The sequence below is a fragment of the Molossus molossus genome, unplaced genomic scaffold (genome assembly GCF_014108415.1).
Source record: "Molossus molossus isolate mMolMol1 unplaced genomic scaffold, mMolMol1.p scaffold_m16_p_3, whole genome shotgun sequence".
NCBI lineage: Eukaryota > Metazoa > Chordata > Mammalia > Chiroptera > Molossidae > Molossus > Molossus molossus.
This window is the reverse complement of record NW_023425366.1, coordinates 71,676,170-71,691,411: the sequence shown is the minus strand read 5'-3', so window position 1 is coordinate 71,691,411 and position 15,242 is coordinate 71,676,170. Positions and strand designations below refer to the sequence as shown.

The 15,242-nt window shown below is 35.8% G+C and overlaps 1 pseudogene; it reads left to right on the top strand.

Moving 5' to 3' along the window:
• Window positions 1–908: 908 nt before the first annotated feature.
• On the top strand, window positions 909–1,380 carry LOC118642041 (annotated as a pseudogene).
• Window positions 1,381–15,242: the final 13,862 nt, after the last annotated feature.

The window sequence follows — 15,242 nt, the reverse complement described above, 5'->3', positions numbered from 1 at the left end:
TAGAGAACCAAAGCACAAATAATTCATGTGGCTAGCCTATTTTTTTTTCAGATTTTAGTATCAGATCTATATACACAAAATAATGTTTTAGAAAAGTGATTAGAATGATCAACAGATAAATCTCATCCATGAACTCTCTACTTCAAAAAACAACTGAAATATTTTGAAACACACTCACATATATTAACTGCCTTACCCTATCTTAAAGCACAAATGGGTTTAAAATATAATATACTTTGTTCATTACATAATTTCTTTATTTCAAGAACTTCCTAATTGAATGCAGCAAGTGTCTTTATGGAAAGTTTAGGTCTCCCACTAAAATGTGCTATGCACCAATGTAGTACATACTTTATGTTAAGAGAAGTAGAATTTATAGTAAGCTTTTGACATGGTATGAAGATCTGAAATCCAGACTTAAAAACCACTTAAGATCTTAATGCAATGTTATTAGAAGGTCCTACATGTCCTCCATAGTCCATGGTCAAAGAGAGAGCAAGAAGCAAAACATTTTGACTCTTTTAAAAATACTCCTTCCATGATAATTCCTTGTTACTCATAACAAGAAATGTTACTCATAACAAGAAATAATGCCTCTTGAAAATAACAACCTCAGTAGAATATGCTCTAGAAATATTATTTGCACACAAACACATTACTCCAGAATTTGTCTTTCAGAAGACAACCGCTTACTAAATCATAATGAACAGATCTTTATATTAAATGTCTGTTGTCTGTCCTGCTGTGTTCTGTCTCTTGATTAGACCCAGACTGCTGAAGCTCCTAATTCACATAGCATGAGTAAGTTAAGACTTGTAACATATGAGTGATCCAAAGGCTGCGGGAGCTGGGAGGCGGCCTAGCGGGCTGCAGGGGCCAGCGGGGCTATGTGATGTTCAAGCTCAGAAATGCTTTATGTGGATAGTCAGAATCGCATTTGTGGTTTTCTAGACACTGAAGAAAATGAAAATAGTGGTACCTTTCCTCGAAGGTACTTCATATTGGATACCAGAGAAGACAGTTTTAGTTGGTACATGGATAATCCACAGAACCTCCCTTCTGGGTCATCACGTGTTGGAGCCATTAAACTTACCTACATTTCAAAGGTTAGCGATGCCACTGCGTTCTGTTTTGTTATGAACGCAGGGATGAGGAAATACTTCCTACAAGCTAATGATCAGCAGGACCTGGGTCAATGTGTTGAACAAAGCTATAAAAATTACAGTACCAAAGCAGTCAGACACACAGCCTCATCCTGAAAACCCAATCACCACGGCGAATGCGGGAAGCAGCAGGTGTCCTCCCGAACGGACATCCCGTAACGGGGTGCCCATCGTCACTCCCACTCAGGTGACCAGTTCATTCTTCTGCGGGAGGTGACTTTGCGACTGCTGATTGGTTTCGTATTGTTACCAAATCTACAGCAGCACCTCTTCTGAATTAATAGTCAGTGAACACAAAGTTACACATGGGTTTCTTCATTTCAACGCGTGTTTTTTGTAAAAAAATTAGAAGTCCCAGATAAACAACACTTCACTTTCAAAAAAAAAAAGAGAAGCAAAACATACGAGAAGATCCCATCCTAGTGGAAGAGGTATAGACTGCAATGATTGATTCATAAAAGATACATATGAAGGCTTAACATAATAGGCCAGCTGAGCAGAAACAGAGGTTGTCATGACCTAAAAGAACTAGTGGGCTGACTTAATTGACTTACTTTAAGCTTTAAGTTATTTAATGGAGAATTTAGATGATTAGATCACTTAAAATTTTAAGTCTCAGTTTAGTGATGTTAATGTGTTGATATATCAGTTTTCCACTATAATTTTTCATATGAAACTTTTTAAACAAGAAAATTAGTCTACATTTTAGACATATAAAACTTTGTTAAACTATGGCAACTATATTCAGCACTCTAAAAATACCATCCTCCTCTCATGAAGATACAGAGAATAAAAGTTATTCACCACAAATACTGAACTATTTAATTAAATCCTGAAGTATTTTAACCTCACGTATACAGTTTTAATTTGATTGGACTTCTTCCAGGCACTAAATTAATAATTTCTACATCTAAAACATTAATCCTCATCTTGAGGACACACAGCACAGAGTAAGTAGTTCAGTTACAGAGGTGGGTATGACTATTTCTTGTGGGTGTCAGACATCAGTCTTATGTATGCAGGTTTGATTAAAATCTTGACAAAACAATGTTGTCATCCTGAAAAATTAAAAAGAGGGAAAGGGTAATGATTAGGAAATAATAAAGTTTCTAACATTTATTTACTTAAGAATTTCAAAGTTAATAAAAGAGTATTTTAAAGAGAAATATTCCTTTTCACAATTATGAAATCAGTATTGTAAATAAATAACAAAATGTACACTAATTTTGAATTGTTTTAATGCCCTTTAATCCTCAAAAAATTTAAAATAACTTGATGAGTCCAGTAGCTTCTTTATTCTTGCAACACAAATAGTAACATATTCCAGATGAGTAGGCAGGTGGATATTTGCTCAATGATTTAAGTTGTTTGATTTTAAGTAATCAATAAGCTCATAGAAGCACAAGAAGCAACTAAATGTATACACTCGTGAAACACATTGGTAATTTAGCTTTGGTTTTCCTTCGGTACTTTTAAATGTGTCATGTAGTTTTGAGAATTGAAGAAAATAATATGTCTTTAAATAAAAAAGAAATGTCCTTTCAAGATGAAAATGTACAGTGTCATGGTGAGCAAGAAAAAAAATGAATTTAAGATATTTTTACTCTTTTTTAAATGATTAAGATGTTTAATTATTAGTAAAATCTGTAAGTAATTAATGAGAATCTACAACATTTCCCCTCAAAATATGGTCTTTTTTCATAGCTGTAAGAAGATGTACCTAGGCATACAGAGCAGAGATCCATGGCCCATTATGTATTCTATCCACAAATATTTGTTGAGTGTTTCCTCTAGAGATTGAAAACTAAGACAGAAAAAGGAATTTAGAATTTCTTGGAAGTGTACAATTGAATAGATGCCTGAGTTTAAACAGATGCTAATATCAAACAAGATATTTGCTCTAAGGCTATGAGGACACATTAGTATGCCTTGTATGTAGATGGTACTCCTGAAATGCAAAGGAGAGAGAAAGTTATGGATTTATGAAAGAAAAACTGTACATTTGAACTTAAACAAGTGCTTTGGGTTACTCTCATGTTACGAGTCTAACTTACTCATGCTATGTGATTTAGGAGCTTCAGCAGTCTGGGTCTAATCAAGAGACAGAACACAGCAGGACAGACAACAGACATTTAATATAAATATCTGTTCATTATGATTTAGTAAGCGGTTGTCTTCTGAAGACAAATTCTGGAGTAATGTGTTTGTGTGCAAATAATATTTTTAGAGCATATTCTACTGAGGTTGTTATTTTCAAGAAGCATTATTTCTTGTTATGAGTAACATTTCTTGTTATGAGTAACAAGGAATTATCATGGAAGGAGTATTTTTAAAAGAGTCAAAAGAAGTAAATTCATGTTCTTCTTATATTAATATTTTCTTAAAAGCTTCTGCAAGTATCTACATGTGTTATTCTGCTCAACCTTAAAATAAATTCATCTTTTCTTCAAGAGTGTGACAAAAAGCAAATGAAATAAAGTTGGTAAAGCACTTGCAAAGCATAAATGTCAACAAAAGTGAGATTTCATTAATGTTATTGTTCAAAGTGGTCACTTAAAAACTCCACCAAAAGAAGTAAATGCCCAAATCCTTCTGCCTGTCAATGACAATGAGAAGAAGCATACCAAAAATAATCATTTCAAAAGATGTCTTGCGTATTCATTGAGTAAATGTTCTCCTAGCAGCGTTCACTGTACAGAAGTTTCATAGAAAATCACAGATGAAACTCTGCTAATGGGCATAAAAGATAAAGGGGCGGGAAGCAGGAGCTTGTGGTAGCAGGGCTTATTTGTCTGTACTGTACCTGGCTCTATTGAAACTATGTATGTGCATTTCAACAAACTACTCTACATCCTTTCATCTGCTTTTTTAAATGGGAAGAGAAAAAGTAAATTGTGGTTCTAGGGTATATTAGTTATTGATATAACACTGTAGGATTAACTTATTTAGCTCTGGCAGTGATCACCTTTTTTCCTGGAAGCATAAGGACTCATAACCATAGTAATTTTTCCCAATCACGACAGACCCTGTTAGAAGCACTCAGTGGGTCACCCAAGTCACAAACCTCATCAGTGCATAGAGTGGGAGAATGAGTCATTTTATTACACCGGTCATATTCTTCCTGCTGGCTAGTTTTTCATGTAGTGTTAAAATTTAACTTCATCACTCGTTCTCGAATATACCATCCAAAGAAAAGCCCTTTTTGTTTTATGATATTTGCAATTTTTAAATACGTATACATTAATCTCTATCTCCTCATGTTTTAATATTTGAAAATTAAACTCTTTTGTTAATGCTAGTTTATTTACCTGGCCTTTCATCGTATTAGAGTTTAGTTTAGTTTTGTTTTAAGCCACTGCAATCAACCTCCCTAATTATTACAGAAAAATCAACAAGGAGTTTTTTAGGTAAATTGTCAAAATTGTTCACAAAGCACTTTTCTGTGAAATGGTAATTATTGGTTTACCTTTCATATACAAATGCCATGCTTTTAACATTATTTTGAGAACATTTATAATTAATAAAGAATGTGTGGCACTGGTTTTCAGACTTCATGGAATTGCTGTCTGTTAACATTTTTTCAGATATCCTCCAGATTTTCAAAGCAAAATATAAAGAATTTTGCAGATAAATATGAGGTTCTCTTTGAATCTACTTCCACTTCCTACCCCTCTCCCCTTTCCATTTCCTTCTGTTCTATTCTCAGAGATGAAATCGCAACGAACAAGCAAACACTGCATTGCACCTAAAAGGTAGGGTATAATATCAAAGAAAAATATCCACAATTATCTGAAAGAGGTCATAAAATACTCTTCCTTTTTCTAATTAGATTCAGGCAGGTTTTCATTGTATATTTCACTTGGAACAATGTAACAGATTAAATGTAGAATCTTTAAAAATGTTTATTGTGGTAAAATTGGTATACAAGATTATATACATTTAGGGTATACAACATTGTACTTCAATGTTTGTATAATCTACAGAGTGTTCACCACTCTGAGTCCAGTTACTACCCATCATTATACAATTGACCCCCTTCACCCCTTTTACCTTCCCTTCTCCTTTGGTAACTACCAATCTATTTTCTGTATCTATGGTTGTGTTTTGTTTCTTCATTTGTTTGTTGTTGTTGTTTTAGATTCTACGAATTAGTTAAATCATGCGGTATTTGTCTTTCTTCATCTGCTTTATTTCACTTTGTATAATACCCTAAAAATGTATTCATGTTGTCACAGATGTCAAAATTTCCTTCTTTCTTATTGCTAGGTGATATTCCATTGTATGCATATATCACATTTTCTTTATCCATTCTTCCTTTGATGGACACTTAGGATGTTTCTATACCTTGGCTATTGTAAATGATGCTGTAATGAACATAGAGATGCATATATCTTTCCGATTGGTGGTTTTGTATTCTTTGGATAAATATACAGAAGTAGAATAGCTGGGTTATATGGTAGTTCTATTTAAATATGGACTCTTACATGAGAATATCACTGGCTTCCAGTAAATCAGACAAATATAAACCAAGGCTAATGTTTTAAATTTTTTATTTTTTGTTTTTTTGAAAGTATTTTAAGTTTTGAAAAGTGTGGGGTATTTTTGTTAAGGTGTAGTGAGTGAATGATGTTTTAAAATGCTTAGTCTTTGAAAAATTCTGATATTAAAAGATTCTTTTCATATATTCAATGAATATTGAATGATTATCTTCCTTTCTGTATTATTTTATGGTTGCTGGTGATATGCACATTTAAAAAAATCTGTCGGAAACTCTAGTTTTCCTTGAACATTTGAATTTCAGATGACAGAAGGATTTGATTAAAATAAAAATTAATCTTGACAATTGAATTAGGAATACTTAAAAGGTATTTACATATAATATATTTAACTATGCCATTTCAGTATTCTAAATAAAAACACTTACTTATTGAAAAATATCTGCAAATACATTCAAGAAAATAAATGACAGAGTAAGAATTGTATTTTATATTCAGCTAAAATATATTTCAAGTAGAACTATTTCAGACAAGAGTTCTGAAATTAAGAGAAAAAAAAATTTCTGATCCTCAGTCAAGGAAACTCCATGAGATGATCTTCAACAAGCCAAGAGATGATGGGAAAACTACTGCAAGTGGAATATATTCTGTTTATTTTTATGAAATAAGACTAGGAAATGATAGCAAAATCTGACAAAGGTAGGCTCTGTTGGAATCACTATATAAATTTTAAAAGCCTCAGAAAGTGTATGAGGTAAGCATTATTACCATTTTCACTCTTCATATGAAGAAGCTGAAACAAAATAAGTAAAATACCTTGTTCACATATATATTAAAGCAAAGAAGCAGGAATTCCAAATCAGGAAGTATGACTCTAGGAATAATTCTCTTAATTGTTTTCCCTACATTTTCTCAATTCTGATGAGAATGTAGGGCCTGGAAGATTTCTTACTTGTGTGAGTGCCACAAATAATGTAAGTTTATCCTAGTCATCAAGTTTTTTTTTATTTCTTCCTGGATTGTTGAGTTGCTTTTTATTTCAGTAGGATCTCAGATACATTTTTTTAAACAAATCTTTCACCTTACAGTTACTTTATTTCCTTCAATTTTTCTTCCTGGAGTTTCAGCAACTCCCAGTTTAGATCTCTGAACAAATATAATTAAAAAGAACCACAAGGAACAAAATTATTGTATCTGTTCATTTGTTCAACAAGTATTCATTGAGCATGTACTGTGTGAGATTCTGGATTTCTTTCAATGGATGAAATAGACCAAAATGTCTGCTCTCATAAAGCTTATCATCTGGAGGTAGAATTCAGATAATAAATATTAGGATAATAAATAAAACAAATAACATTACAAAAGATAAGTTATAGAAATGACATAGAACTGCATAAAGAGGACTGGGAGTCCAGGATTGTGAGCTGGAGTTGCAAAATAAATGATGTGAGCTAGAACTCATTCGAAGGTAATATCTGAGCAAAGACTTGAAAAATGTGAAGAAGAAGGTGAGTAGGGGCAAAGTTTGTTTCAGGCAGAGAAAACAGCAGCAAAATGTCCCTCAGGCAGAGCATACCTTTTAGATTCAAGTGTGATGCTCAATATGAAAGGAGAAAATGGATTGAGGGAGAAGGTAGTAGTAAGAAGGTGGGTAGTCATTACAGAGTTAAGGACTAGCACCCGTTGGGTCTTCTAAGCTTTGTAAGATTTTCAGACTCCACTCTGAGAGAAGCAAGCAGACATCAGATGGTTTTCAGTAGATATGTAAAGTGACATGACTAATATTTTAATAAGACCATTCTGGCTCCTATATTGAAAATAGATTCTAGGAATGCAAACATGAAAGTAAGGAAACCATTTAGAAGGCTAGTATAATAAATCATTTGAAGGGCAATGTTAACTTGACAAGGAAGTAGCATTAGAATGATTAATATTTCTTAGCCAATACTTTCTATATAATACAATATATCTAATCTATCATTCTCATACATAATTTTTAATTTGTTGATTTGCTTTTCCAAATATTGAATGGAATGTTTTTTTTTTCTAAACTAAATTTTTTCATTTTAAAAATGTTCCTATTTTTTATATCTGAAGAACATTTACACTTTTTCGTTTTAAAGTGACTATTTATAGTTTATCCTAGCACAATTCGTAGATTCGACCTTGTTTTATGTGAAAATTTCTCTACCTGTTGAGCTCATGAGACAAAATTCCTGATATTTTATCTTTCTTTTTTTCTTCTGGAAGAGACTTTCTAACTCTGTTCAATTGTCTTGTATCATTTTAAGTGCTTTTACCAACACCCTAGTTAATATAGTAATATGACAGTAAACTCAGATAATATGTTTATCACAGAACTCCACCATCAAAGATAGGATAAAATATAGTTTCCACAGTAGCACAATGGTTAATAGATTCATGTTTTAAAAATTATATTTGTGAAGCATTGTTTGAAAATTGCTTATTCATTTTAATGACATGCCCAAGACAAGTGATAAAATTAAAGTACTTATAATTCACTGTACTTTGACCTCTCTGTTTTTGAATCTGTGTGTATAGAGTGAAGATTCTACTGATATGCTTTATTACCATTATATTGGTCAACAGCCTAAACTTATGAATAATTGTGGAACCAGAGATGGTTGTGTGGCTCTACTGCAATGTCACCTTTGGCTATGGCCTACCTTTTAAGCCTTGTAAGAAAAAATTTCCTGTATGTGAATAGTTTTTTTTTTTTTTTAATTTCTAGTTATTTTACATAATTTTCAAATATCATTCTCTTAAGGTTTTGCGTATTTGTTTTAGTTTTTAAAATAAACTGAAGTTCATGCTCTTTTTATATTTCTTTTCACATCCCTTTTTCTTTTCCAGATCCCATCCAAGATAGTACACCGCCTCTATTTGCCATGTATCTCTAGGCTCTTACGGTTGTGACAGTTTTTAGACTTTCCTTGTTTTTGATGATCTTGTACAGCTTAAGGAGCACTGACCTGGAATGTCCTTCGTTGGAACTGTCCTGATGTTTTTCTCATGACTTAACTGTGATTACGGGTTTTGGGGAGGAAGAACACAGGTAAAATGCCATTCTCATCACATCTGATCAAGTGTACGTACTATTAATATGACTTACCACTGATGATGTTGACCTTAATTTTTTGACCGAGGTAAGATTTGTCAGGTCTCTTCACTATAAAATTACCCCCCCCCGCCCCATTCTACACTACTCTGGAAGGAAGTCGCCATGCACGGCCCACACTTAAAGGCTGGGGAGTTATACTCCACTTCCTAGAGTGCAGAGTATCTATGTATTTATTTGGATTTCTTCTGCATGGGGAAATGTATCTATTCTCTTCCATTTATTTATTCACTCAATAATTGGTTTCTATCAGAATGGTTTCATACTGCTAAGGTTTTTATTAAGCATGACTAATTTTCTTCAGATGTGGATGTTTCCCGGTGCAATTTACTCAGAAAGTAGGAAAACTCATGTTGATTCATTGATTCTTTTTTTTTTTTTTTTTTTTTATGAATTTTTATTTATTTTTTTGTTACAGATATTTTACCTTTTTACCCCATTGGCACCCCCCACTCCACCCCCTCCACCCTGTCCCCGGCTTAGTTGTCCATGTCCATTGGTCATGCATACATGCATATAAGTTCTGTGGTTTATCTCTTCCCACCCCCCACCCCCCATCCCCTCTTCTGAGGGATGTCAGTCTGTGCCCTACTTCCATGTGTCTGGGTCTACTGTATTCCTCAGACTGTTATGTTCATTATATTCCGTATATAAGTGAGATCATGTGGTATTTGTCTTTTTCTGCTTGGCTTCTTTCACTTAGGATAATACTTTCCAGGTCCCTCCATGTCGTCTCAAAGGATAAGAGATCTTTCTTTCTTACCGCTGCATAGTACTCCATTGTGTATATGTACCACAGCTTTTTGATCCATTCGTCTACTGGTGGACACTTGGGCTGTTTCCAGATCTTAGCTATTGTAAATAGTGCTGCTATGAACATGGGGGTACATATATTCTTCCTGATTGGTGTTTCAGGCTTCTTAGGGTATATTCCCAGCAGTGGGATCACTGGGTCAAATGGAAGTTCAATTTTTAATTTTTTGAGGTAGCACCATATTGTTTTCCATAGCGGCTGCACCAGTCTGCATTCCCACCAGCAGTGTATTAGAGTTCCCTTTTCTCCACACCCTCGCCAACACTTGTTGTTTGATGATTTGTTGATGGCGGCCATTCTGACAGGTGTGAGGTGATACCTCATTGTTGTTTTAATTTGCATCTCTCGGATGATTAGTGATGTTGAGCATTTCTTCATATGTCTCTTGGCCATTTGTATGTCCTGTTTGGAGAGGTGTCTATTCAGCTCCTCTGCCCATTTTTTAATTGGGTTCTTTGTCTTCCTCTTGTGGAGTTGTGTGAGCTCTCTGTATATATTGGAAATTAACCCCTTATCTGATACATCATTGGCAATGATGTTCTCCCATACAGTGGGTTGCCTTTCCATTTTGATGATCGTTTCTTTTGCTGTGCAGAAGCTTTTTAGTTTGATGTAGTCCCATGTGTTCATTTTCTCCTTTATTTCTGTTGCCTTAGGTGATGTATCAGTGAAAATTCTGCTCCGTATGATGTCCGAAATTTTGTTGCCTACATTTTCTTCTAGAATTTTTATGGATTCACGGGTCACATTTAAGTCTTTTATCCATTTTGAGTTTATTTTGTGTATGGTGTAAGTTGATGGTCTAGTTTCATTTTTTTGCATGTAGCTGTCCAATTTTCCCAACACCATTTATTAAAGAGGCTGTCTTTACTCCACTGTATGCTCTTGCCACCTTTGTCAAATATTAATTGAGCGTATTGCCTTGGGTCCATTTCTGGGTTTTCAGTTCTGTTCCACTGGTCTATATGCCTGTTCTTGTGCCAGTACCAGGCTGTTTTGGTTACAGTCGCTTTGTAGTATAACCTGATATCTGGTATTGTGATCCCTCCAACTTTGTTCTTCTTTTTCAAGATTGCTGTGGCTATTCGGGGTCTTTTTTGGTTCCATATGAACTTTTGAAGTATTTGTTCTAGTTCTATGAAATATGTTGTTGGTATTTTGATAGGGATTGCATTGAATCTATAGATTGCTTTGGGTAGTATGGACATTTTAATTATGTTAATTCTTCCAATCCATGAACAGGGTATGTGCTTCCACTTTTTTATATCTTCCTCTATTTCTTTTTTCAATGACCTGTAGTTTTCTGCAAATAGGTCCTTTACTTCTTTGGTTAAGTTTATTCCTAGGTATCGTAATTTTTTTGGAGCGATGGTAAATGGGATTGTTTTTTCAGTTTCTCTTTCTGTGAGTTCATCATTGATGTACAAGAATGCCGTCGATTTCTTGACGTTAATTTTGTATCCTGCTACTTTGCCAAATTCATTTATTAAGTCTAATAGATTTTTGATGGAGTCTTTAGGGTTTTCTATGTACAATATCATGTCATCTGCAAATAATGACAGTTTCACTTCCTCCTTTCCAATTTGGATCCCTTTTATTTTTTCTTCATGTCTGATTGCTGTGGCTAAGACTTCCAGTACAATGTTAAATAAGAGTGGCGAAAGTGGACATCCCTGTCTTGTTCCTGTTCTTAATGGGAATGTTTTTAGTTTCTGTCCATTGAGTATGATGTTGGCTGTAGGTCTTTCATATATGGCCTTTATTATGTTGAGATATGATCCCTCTATTCCTACATTGCTGAGCGTTTTTATCAGAAATGGATGCTGGATTTTGTCGAATGCTTTTTCAGCATCTATTGATATGATCATGTGGTTTTTATTCTTCATTTTGTTTATGTGGTGTATCACGTTTATTGATTTGCGAATATTGTACCAGCCTTGCATCCCTGGAATGAATCCCACTTGGTCATGGTGAATAATTTTTTTGATGTATTTCTGGATCCGATTTGCTAGTATTTTGTTCAGGATTTTGGCGTCTATGTTCATCAGGGATATTGGCCTGTAGTTTCTTTCTTCGTAGTGTCTTTTTCTGGTTTTGGAATTAGAATTATGCTGGCCTCATAGAACGTGTTTGGAAGTCTTCCTTCTTCTTGAATTTTTGAAATAGTTTGAGGAGAATGGGTGTTAGTTCTTTTTTGAATGTTCGGTAAAACTCCCCCGTGAAACCATCTGGGCCTGGGCTTTTGTTTGCTGGGAGAGTCTTGATTACCTCTTCAATTTCCTTAGTTGTTATTGGTCTGTTCAAGTTTTCTATCTCATCCGGGAATAGTTTTGGGAGACTGTGTGTTTCTAGAAATTTGTCCATTTCGCTGAGATTGTCGAATTTGTTGCCATATAGTTGTTCATAGTAGTTGTTAACGATCTTTTGTATTTCCGTGGTGTTGGTTGTTACTTCTCCTCTTTCATTTCTGATTTTGTGTATTTGGGTTCTCTCTCTTTGTTTCTTGGTGAGTCTAGCTAAGGGTCCATCAATCTTGTTTATCTTTTCGAAAAACCAGCTCTTTGTTTCATTGATCCTTTGAATTGTTTTTTTGGTCTCTATGTCATTTATTTCTGCTCTGATCTTTACTATTTCCTTCCTTCTACTTGCTCTGGGGTTTTCTTTTTGTTTGCTTTCTAATTCTTTAAGTTGTGAGGTTAGACAGTCAATTAGAAATTTTTCTTGTTTTTTGAGGTAGGCCTGTAGTGCTATGAACTTCCCTCTCAGAACTGCTTTCGCTGCATCCCATAGATTTTGTGTTGTTGTGTGTTCATTTTCATTGGTTTCCAGGAAGTTTTTCATTTCTTCCTTGATCTCCTCGGTGACCCATTCATTGTTTAATAACATGCTATTTAGCCTCCGTGTGTTGAAATGTCTTTGCATGTTCTTGTTGCAGTTGATTTCTAGTTTCATGCCATTGTGATCTGAGAAGATGCTTGATATGATTTCAATCTTCTTGAACTTGTAGAGATTTAGTTTGTGTCCTATCATGTGGTCTATCTTTGAGAATGTCCCATGTGCACTTGAGAAGAATGTGTATTCTGTAGTTTTGGGGTGTAATTCTCTGTAGATATCTATTAAATCCATTTGGTCTAGTGCTTCATTTAGAGTCTCTGTTTCCTTGCTAATTTTTTGCCTAGAGGATCTATCCAGTGCTGTCAACGGGGTGTTGAAGTCCCCAGCTATGATTGTATTGTTGTCGATTTCTCCTTGGAAGTCCTCCAGAAGATTTTTAATATATTTTGGTGCTCCTATATTGGGTGCATATATGTTTATCAAGGTTATATCTTCCTGTTGGATAGATCCTTTCAATATTATGTAGTGGCCGTCTTTGTCTCTAGTTATGGTCTTCATTTTGAAATCTATTTTATCAGATATGAGAATTGCTACCCAGCTTTTTTTTGCTTTCCATTTGCTTGGAAAATTTTTTTCCATCCCTTCACTTTCAACCTATGTGAGTCTTTTGTTGAGAGATGGGTCTCTTGTAAACAACATATAGATGAGTCATGCTTTCTTATCCAATCAGCTACTCTGTGTCTCTTTATGGGAGCATTCAGTCCATTTACGTTTAAGGTGATTATTGATATGTACTTATTTATTGCCATTTTTGTTTAGTGTGGTTCTATTTTTGTTCCCATTTCTACTGCTAATTACAGCAGTCCTTTTAACATTTCTTGCAGTGCTGGTTTGGTGCTAATGTATTCCCTTAGCTTTTTTTTGTCTGGGAAGCTCTTTATTTGATCTTCTATTTTGAATGATAGCCTTGCTGGGTAGAGTAGTCTTGGATTCAGATTCTTGTTTTTCATGACTTTGATTACTTCATGCCATTCCCTTCTGGCCTGTAGTGTTTCTTGTGAGAAGTCAGCTGAGAGCCTTATGGGGTTCCCTTTGTAGGTAACCTGTTGCTTATCTCTTGCTGCTTTTAGGATTCTCTCTTTGTCTTTAATTTGGGGCATTTTAATTACTATGTGTCTTGGTGTGGGCCTGTTTGGGTTCTTCTTACTTGGGACTCTCTGTGCTTCTTGAACTTGAATGCCTTCTTCCTTCACCAAATTAGGGAAGTTTTCTCTCACTATTTTTTTGAATATATTCTCTATCCCTTGCTCCTTTTCTTCTTCTTCGGGTACTCCTATGATGCGAATATTATTACGTTTCCAGTTGTCCCATAGTTCTCTTAAGCTGTCTTCCTGTTTTTTAATAGTTTTTTCCTTTTGTTTTTCTGATTGGTTGATTTTTTCTACCCTGTCTTCTAATTCGCTGATCCGGTCCTCAGCTTCCCCTACTCTGCTTTTTAAACCTTCCAATGTGTTTTTCATTTCGGATATGTCATTTTTTATCTCTTCTTGTTGGTTTTTAATTTCCATTTGGCTTATTTTTAGTGTCTCTATGTCCTTACTCATGCTGTTCAGCTTCCTCAAGATCATGGCTCTGAATTCTAGCTCTGTTAACATGCCTAATTGCTCCACATTGATCTCATCTTCGGTGGAGGTGGTTTGCTCTTTCATTTGGCTTCTGTTTCTGTGTTTCACCATTTTAGCTATCACTCTGGGCTTTGGAGCCTGTCAAGTTCTCCCTGTGGGTGTTGGTGTTCTGCTGTTTGTGGCTCCCTCTCCTGTGTTTAGATGAGCGAGGGAGGACCCGCGTTGAACACCACTGTCAAGTCTTACTTTCCTGGTTAAAGCTGCCAGCCCAGGAAACGTACTGTTATCCTCTAGCTTTTTGCCTGGAAGCTAGCAGTCTAGGTTAATTGATGAGTTTTGGGTTGTCAGTTGATTGAAAAACTCCCTCTGGTGCTCAGCCAAGGGGCTTTCAGGAGGGTGGGGCAGATGCTGGTTGTTAGTGAGCCTCAATTAACACTTCAATGGCCCACAGGGTGGGGTTGGATCTCCGAGGGAGGGGCTGCTGCCTCTCTCAGAGCCCTGGGAAGAAGCAATGTGGCCACCGTCCTGAGTGGCTGCACTCAGCCAAAGCTCCGAGAGCCCTCCAAACCCCGAGTGTCCCGACACAGTTCCAGTCCAGTCCGCCCTCCCTCCGCCGGAGCCCAAGGTGAGTGGCTGTGGCTGTTTCAGCCTCTGTCCCGGCTGCGCTGTGGGGCCGCCTGGGAGTGTGACCCGAGGGCTCCGCTTATAGCTGAGGCCGCTGCCGAGCTGCCGACCTTGGGCTCCCAGCCCCGTCTCGCGCCTTCGCAAGCCTACCGGAATGGAGTCAGTGTCCCTCGTTGTATGGTCCTCGCAAGCTGCTTTTCTGTTGGTTTTTCCCGTCGATTTGTCTGTGTTATAGTTGTAATTCCAGTTTGGTTCTGGGAGACGGTCTGTGTAGCTCCGTTCACTCCGCCGCCATTTTTCGGTCCCGATTCATTGATTCTATATTTGATTACCCAGAGTAGTATGCAAATTGCTATCGCAAGAAACAGCATAAATTAAAATTTCTCTGATCTATTTGGTCACTGGACCATTTCTCCATAGAATCGGAGCTGTCTTAAGTGAATTTGCTAACCTGTCAGGAGTTCATTCTTCATTTGGCCTTGATAGATTTCACACTTAGAATTTTATTTCTTTATCTCAAGGTTTTTAATTCTTTATGACTCTGGA